The sequence below is a fragment of the Caretta caretta genome, chromosome 20 (assembly GCF_965140235.1).
Source record: "Caretta caretta isolate rCarCar2 chromosome 20, rCarCar1.hap1, whole genome shotgun sequence".
NCBI classification, from domain to species: Eukaryota; Metazoa; Chordata; order Testudines; family Cheloniidae; genus Caretta; species Caretta caretta.
Window position 1 is genome coordinate 5,271,122 of NC_134225.1, and position 8,091 is coordinate 5,279,212.

The 8,091-nt window shown below is 48.7% G+C and overlaps 1 long non-coding RNA gene across 1 annotated transcript; it reads left to right on the plus strand.

Moving 5' to 3' along the window:
* The first annotated feature begins 4,393 nt into the window (after positions 1-4,393).
* On the plus strand, positions 4,394-6,608 carry LOC142069628 (uncharacterized). The gene is made up of 3 exons (XR_012665562.1): positions 4,394-4,483; positions 5,592-5,657; positions 6,491-6,608. It is a non-coding gene; the product is annotated as an uncharacterized LOC142069628 (long non-coding RNA).
* Positions 6,609-8,091: the final 1,483 nt, after the last annotated feature.

Here is an 8,091-nt window from a genome sequence, read left to right on the forward strand (position 1 = left end):
AAAGAGCCCCCAGTCTGGGTCTGTCTAGAGAGGCCTCATGAAAGCAGCCAATCCGAGCCCATCAGGCTTGGCTAAAAGGAGCTGAAGGGCTTTAGCAGGTCAGTTCCTGGCAGGAACTGGAGGGGCAAGAAAGGGCGCTGCTCTCTGGCCACAGAAATTCAGGGGACAGCCAGAGTTTGATTCTGGCAGCCTTTACTTAAGCTGGGTTTTCAGGAAGAGAGTCCCGAAGAACTTTAACTCTGAGGTGAGGGTGAAGCTAAAAGTGGCCGGTAGGAAGAAGCGACAATGACCTGAAATCAAGCAGTGCCTAGCTCCTGTTTATAGGATCCATGGTTTGGAACCCAGAGTTAGGGGCAGGCCCAGGTTCCCCTACCACCAACAGTGGCATAAGCCCCATGGAGGGGACAATGCTAATGGAGAGCTTGAACAAAGGGCAGAATGTAAAGGACCCAGAGTTGGGGCTGGAGACCCTAGTGAGGACAATGGGACTGTTCTTGACTACCCCAGAAGGGGTTCCTTTGGACTTTGGGACTCAGCCAGAGGCCTGAGCCACAGAAGACTCACTGAGGACGGCTGGCAGGATGCACCAGGGGTGAGAAAAGGACTATGATACCATACCCAGCCACTAAGAGGCTCTCAAGAGGTGAGTGGATCCCTATTCTAGTGCCCAAAAGGAAAGCTCCATGTTTTGTAGACCTTTCTCATTTGTGTGGAATTTCTCATTTGTGTTACAGTGTATTATGTGCCAAGTATCAGAGGGGTAGCCATATTTGTCTGTATCCTCAAGACTGGGGCTGTAGGAGGACTCCTTGTTGTTTTTAGTGTATGACATGTCTGCTCAGATTCTATTCCCAATCTTAATGATCATATTGGGGCTAATGGACAGGTTGATTTTCTTTCAGCTAATGAGTGATCCCATGCTCAGGGAGAAGAAGTTCCTTAAGCCAGTCTTACACATCTTAGAAGAAAAGTCACATGATAGGAACAGCATTGTCCGGCAGATGGCTGTAAGAGGCCTGGGAAATTTAGTCTATGGGGCGCCTGAGAAGGTAAGAGAGAATACTGACTAGAATGCAGCATAACGAGAGAAACCAAGGAAAATAGTTGTTCGGAGTTTACAGAGGCTGCACACAATGCACTAGGCCAAATTCTGCTCTCTCACATACCCGAGTAACCTCTTTGCAGTCAATACAGAGCAAGCTAGATCCTTTGCTAAACTGGGCATAAGCAAACAATCTGTGCACTTTAATATGACCATGTGTAAATGTCTCCATCTAGGAACAAAAAAAAATGCAGGCCATACTTACAGCATGAGAGACTCTATCCCAAAAAGCAATGATGCTGAAAACCACTTGAGTCATGGCAGAGAATCAGTTGAACATAAGGTGTCCCAATGTGAAGTTGTGGCCAAAAGGGCTGAAATGATCCTTAGAGGCATAAAGAGAGGAATCTTGACTAAGAGTAAAGAAGTTCTTTTCCCTCTGAATATGACACTCATGTGAGCACTGCTGGAATGCTGTGTCCAGATCAGGTGTCCACAATTCAAGAAGGATGCTGATAAATTAGAGAGGATTCAGAGAAGAGTCCCAAGAATTCTCAAAGGATTGGCAAAGATACCTCTAGTGATAGACTCAAGGAGCTCAATCTATTTAGCTGTACAAAGAGAAGGTTAAGGAGTGACTTGAGGACAGTCTAGAACTACTCACATGAGGAACACATTTTGAGAATGGGTTCTTCCCATTAGCAAACAAAGGTATAAGAAGATTCAATGGGGGAAAATGAAGCTAGACTAATTCAGACTGATAATAAGGCATTGATTTTTAATGGTAATTTTAATTAACCATTGGAACAATTTACCAAGGGTTGTAGTGGATTCTCTGTCACTAGCAATTTTAAAATCAAGATTGAACGTTTTTCTAAAAGATACACTCTAGTTCCAACAGAGACTATTTCGGGGAAGTTCAATGTTATGCAGGAGGTCAGACTGGATAATCACAAGGGTTTCTTTTGGCCTTGGAATCTAAGTAACTAGGAATCTAATAATAGGATGACACAGGTGTATTATGGCACCAAGTTTGGCTCATTGTAGCTCGAACCTGGTCTGAAATATAGCTATAGGTCTCCGGGGAGAGGGATGGGGGGGTGGGAGGGGGAGATGAAATTCCCACAGCTTCATAACTGCTAAAGAAAATGTATTAGAAGTGTGATCAGTGATCAGTGTTCTTTAATGTCGTATGTTTGTCCAGCTGAAAAAGCACAAGAAGTTTCTTATGGTCATCCTGATCAGGGCCTTAAGTGACCCTTTCAGTTCTGAAGTCATTGGCGAGAGCATGAAAGCAGTGGCCAAAGTCCTGAAGGAGCTGAAAGAGAAGGACATAGGTTCTTCCTTCAGAGACCTCACCCAAGAGATCCGGACCTACTTTGACAACGTATGTGACCAGAACTCTCCAGCCCCAGTTCAAGCGATCTTGATTAGACTCCATTTACTCCCTGGGCATTGCTCATGTCAGAGTGAAGAGATGTTTCGGCCCCAGGGAAGAGAGGTGTTTTTCGGAGGAGGAGAACATTAGGAGGATGGGGATGACATCCCTGCTCCCACAGTCTCCCCCTTCTGTTCTTCTTTCTTGCCACTGAGAAGCTCAAAGAAAGTCTGAATACTAGATTAGGTAGCTAGATAACCATGAAAAGGGGGTTCCAAGGTACAATAGAGAGCGTTGGGCCTGCTCTATACCATTTCTACGTGAGAGGGTTGGAATGATTCCGTTTTGCAGAGAATTTTGAGATGTCAAATTTTGGTTTTGTTCCTATTTGTGGCAATCCCTCTCCCCAAACTTCAAAACTCTTTGTGAAACAGAATTCCTCTTCTTAGCCGAGCTCTATTGAAAGCCTTGGGTCCGGGCAGTCTGCTCTCAGACTATCCCGGTGCTGGGAACCCAGGAAACTGTGGGAGCTAGAAGTGCCAGGGAGTTGCAAATTTGAGAGCCAGGGTCCCAGACGCTGGGGGTTTGGAAGCCCACGATCCCAGTCAGCCTGCTAGATCGGCTTCCAGGGAGCTGAATGGGTGCACTGGCAAGACAGCAGGCAGGTTTCTAAGGACCCCTGCCTAGCTTCTGGAGGAATTTCATCAAAATGGAACTGTCGCTAAAATAGTTTGATGAATCAGCAAATTCGAAACAAAAATTAGTTCATGAAAGTGTTCCCGACTAGCTGTAGTTGGAATCCCTCGACTTTAGCGTAGAAGAGATGGCTGTGCGAGGTTCGTGATGTGATTGTCCCTTAGTTACTAACTTGTGGGGCTTTCTTGGCTGTAGGAGGATGATGCTCTTCGTTTATGGTCCTTTGTCCTATTTGGCATCCTGGCCCGCCTGACCAAAAGAAAATGGAAGGGCTATTTCGCCGAGCAGGTTCGACAGAGCTGGGTCACACTTCTGCTGCACCTGCAAGACCCGAACCCCAGGGTTTCAGTGGTAAGACCGAGAGTGACTTATTTACTAAGCCAAAGGAATCTTCCTCCCAATGACAGGGGAGCTCTGCTATTCCTGCCTGCTCTGGAGGCCCAAATTCCCCCCTCAGTTCATTGCCCTCCTGCTGAGTCAGTTCCCGCCAGGTTGGTCCATGGCTGCCTCACCAGAATCCAGGATAGGTCATGGGTCTGAGCCCGACAGCTCTCTCTTCCTGTCTGTCTCTGCACCCCAGGCCCCTGCCTCCCCAGAACAGAAGAGAGACCTGGTGAAGCAGCTTTCGTAGGTAGATCTGTTCCAAAAAGACATTGATGCTACCTCCAGGTTGCAGTGGAAGCTCTCCCCTCTATTAGTCATTCCTGCATGTTTTCTGCCAATTACATCCAGATGAATCCCTTTTTATCCCGGAATAGATGAGCAGTCAAGCAGATGAGTTCCCTTTGAATGACCAAAGCACTCAGTAGGGAACAATTAAATGGTGTGACACGCTTCCTTTTTTTCAGGAATGCAGAGCTACGTTTCACCTCTGTGTCCCGTTTTTGGGACTGAAGAGGCTCCAAACTGCCGTGAATGAACACCTTGATGGCACAGCCGAGCTGAAGCCTGAAGAGCTCCAGGTGGACATTTGCAGACACCTTGTGAGTGAGCTGTTGAAGTGTCTGAGATTCTTGACTGGAGTGGTATGTGGTGGTGTAGAGGTGTGGGGGGGATGTGTGATGGGTAATGGAAATAGCGGTCAGAGTGGGATATATGACTGAGGGTGATGGGAAATGTAAATCTGCCACAGATCCCCATTTTTCCCACGTCCACCCAGTCACCTGTTCTTTCTCTGATTTATCTGTGGCTCGTAAAAGCATGTGCTGGCAGTCAAAGGGCACTTCTAGCCAGAGAGAGGTCATGTGTCCTTGATTTCCTCTAGGCCAAAGAGAATGCTGAGCTGCTGGAGAACTTGTACAAAAGCACCATCATGTACTTCTTTAGCAGATGGGAAGAGATCCGGGCAGTTGCAGTCAAGTTAGCTGGTGAGAGATGATGCCCAGTGTCCCTTTTGGTATTCCCATTGAGGGAGAGAGAAAAAAATCCCACTGTGCAGCACTGAGCTGCCATTAATCTCTCTATGCCTCAGCTTCCCATACATAAATGGGGATGTTAATATCCCTACCTCTCCAGTGTGGTGGTCGGAGGAAATCATGACTTGCTATAAAGTGCTTTGGGATTGTTGCAGGGAAAGCACGGTGCAGTCATTTAGTAGTAGAGGCTGGGACACTGTCTCATAGGGCATGTTTACACTTGGAGCTGGGGGGCTAATTCCCAGCTTGATGAAACATACCCGCACTAGCCCTGAGTGCTAAAAATAGAGAGTAGCTGCGATGGCAGGAGCAGGAGGAAGTTTAACCACCCCAAGTATGATCCCATCCAAACCCCAAAGTCGATTCTCAAGGTGGCTAGCTCCTCCCACTGCTCGTGCTGCTTTTGCTACATTCTAATTTTAGCATGCGAGCGCTGTCCGAGGTAGTGTGGGCCTGTCCCATTGAACTGGGAGTGATCCCCCTTGCTCAAAGTGCAGACCCACCCACAGTGTTGCTCAGTGCTCTTCACTACGACTTCATCATTGGGAGGCATGCAGCCCACCTGCCCTCAGCACCTGCTCTTTCAGGTTCCTGGCCACACCACCTTGTCAAGGAGGCAAAAGGTTCCTCCGCTTTGGCCCTGTGCCCTCTTCTCCCAAGCATACCCAGGTGAGACAGGCAGGCATTGGGCCTAAGTCCCACCTGTCAGTCACCTTGTGGGATCCCTGCTTAGAACTCACTTATTCCTGGCCCCAGGCCTTTGCTCAGACCACTAGACCAAGACACTAGCGTAGTATGTCTCCAATAACTGACAGCAGTGGCAAGAGGAACACAGACTCTTTAAAGCAAATGGGTTTTGTGTAAACATTCTTAAAAAAAAAAAGTCTTTCTCATTCTCTTCAGTGTGGACTCTAAACTGCACTAGCATCCTCTTGCCCACAGCTCACCCTTAGGTCCACAGTAGGAGAGGCCAAAGACCTGTCTAGGGGCTGCTAATATCACTTTGCACTCAACAAGGGAAGGTTTTATTGTTGTTGTTTGTTTTCCATTGTGTATTTAGGCATCATCCTGGAACACACAGACAGGCAGCGTATGAAATGGCCGAACCTGGACCATCTGCTGATGTGTAAGTAATAAATACAGCTGAAGTTCTGCTCATCCGTGAGTTCTAAAGGAATTTAGCTGACAAGCAGCAGTAACCGATACCACTGGTGCAAAGTGCATCAGCCACACATCCAAGGACAAATTCAGTCTTGCCCAGTAGAAAGTCAGCTTTAATTTCCCCTGAAGGAGGCAGCTGCAGGGGGTGTGATGTGAGTCCGTGCATCTCCTGGTTGTCCTGGCAAGGCCCCCTCCGCAGCCAGTGCTATCCACTCTTTGGGCTTTATTGGCTCTCTGTGGACTGCCCAGGTGAGGAGAAATTGGAGCCACTTTCTGCTCCCCCAAATTTCCCACCAGCAATTTTTCTTCCAGTAGGTGCCCTGCATCCTGCACAAACCAGCTTGGACCTGGTCTCTGTTCAATTCCAGGGTTATTGGAGCTCAGACCGTGGCTCCTGAATAGAGATGGAAAATAAACTTAAAAGTGGAAGCTATTGAAACAATGGACCTTCTTCCATTTACAGCAGAGTGGATGACTTTCTGGTCGAGTCAGGGCCTCCCCACTTGTTGGGAGCATGGAAGGGGGCCAATGGAGGAACCTAAAGCTTTCTTTGTATTGGAGAGCTTCTGTAGCATGGTATTCAGAGATAGTAAGTCTCCAGCTAGTTCAGGCACAGGTGACAATATGAAAAGTGAGGCATATTCATCTCTCATGTATTTTCCATCCCAATAGAAGGACTGAGCCCAGTTTCACATTTTACAATGTGATCATTCAGCTCTGGTAGTTCAAGATTCTGTGATCACGCTTAGCTGTGATTTGACAGTCTGTACACTAGCATGTTGTCCTCTGTCATTTCAGCTCTCCAGTTCCTCAAGAAAGACCCAAGTCCCTCTGTCCAGCTGGTGGCAACTGAGGTCCTAAATGACATCTGTCCTGGCCGAGTGCTTGGGGAATGAAGTGGGAGAGAAACAGAAGAAGGCGCTCCAGTAGTATAAGGGCCCTACCGTCAATCAAACGTTAACCCCACCCTTGGCCCTCGTAAGCCTTGCCCACCGGTCACTGGAAGTCCCAAGCCATGAGGTATTACTTCCAGGGTCAAGGCAGACAAATGACCGGAAGCAATGTGTGTCATGTGACCCCTCTAAGAACTCCTCCCATTGTCCTCTACCAATCGGGATGGGTTTCGCCCTGATAGGAACGCCCCAAGAGAAGATTTGACCAATCAGGGGGAGTTCCGGGGCAGGATGACCTGTCTGGAAGTGGTTCGTGTGACCCCTCTATGAATACCTCCCACCACCGTCTACCCATCAGTAGGGGTTTGAGCCACTGGGGACCACCCCGAGAGGAGGTTTGACCAATCATGGGGAGTTCCGGGGCAGGATGACCTGTCTGGAAGTGTTTCGTGTGACCCCTCTAAGAATACCTCCCACCACCATCTACCAATCAGTAGGGGTTTGAGCCACTGGGGACCACCCCGAGAGGAGGTTTGACCAATCATGGGGAGTTCCGGGGTGGGGTGATCTTTCTGGAAGTGGTTTGTGTGACCCCTCTAAGAATTCCTCCCACCGCCCTCTACCAATCAGGAGGGGTTTCAGCCACTGGGGACCACCCCGAGAGGAGATTTGACCAACTGGGGGGAGTTCCAGGGTGGGGTGACCCGTCCAGAAGTGCTTCGTGTGACCCCTCTAAGAACTCCTCCCACCACCTTCTACCAATCGCGATGGGTTTCGGCTGCAGAGGACCGCCCCGAGAAGAGATTTGACCAAAATGGGGCAGGTTCTCGGATTGGGTGAACCGTCCAGAAGAGGGTCCTGTGACCCCTCTAAGAACTCCTCCCAACGCCCTCTGCCAATCAGAGTGCAGCACCATCACCCCATAGGTCCCAGCGTTGGGCAGAGGAAGCCATCTCTCACCAAGAAGACATGTTTTAGAAATTGTGGAAAGGCTGAGAGGAAACATGGACTCCTTTACCACCCCCGTGAGACCTTCAGATTTTGTTTTAGCTCTGAGGACCTTTGGAGTTGTGTGGAGAAAGCGCTATGGCAGTGATAGTTCCGAGGAGGGCCCTTTGACTCAACCGTTGATGGATACATCGGAACCCGACCCCAAAATCCAAACCTTTGTGAGGCACCCCGATGAGTGTGACAGCCTCTCATTGTCCATGCCCTAAAGTTGGAAGGCGATTGTGGCTTGGGGGAGTCACAAGGTGAACGGGAAAGACGGCGCTCAGGTAAATGAATGATTAAGAAGTGACGGTCGATCATGGGGGTGTAATGGGGTTAGGAATCGACCTGGCATTGCATAAATGTAAATACAGGCAGTGGGGTGCTTACACTGTTTTTTGTCTGAAAATCTCTCAACAGCTCGACGATGCCTTTCTAGAGGCCTTTGAGAAGTTACACATCGGTAGCCCTGTGGGAGTAAATCCATCGCGCATCAGCTGTTTTTGCTCCTGTCTG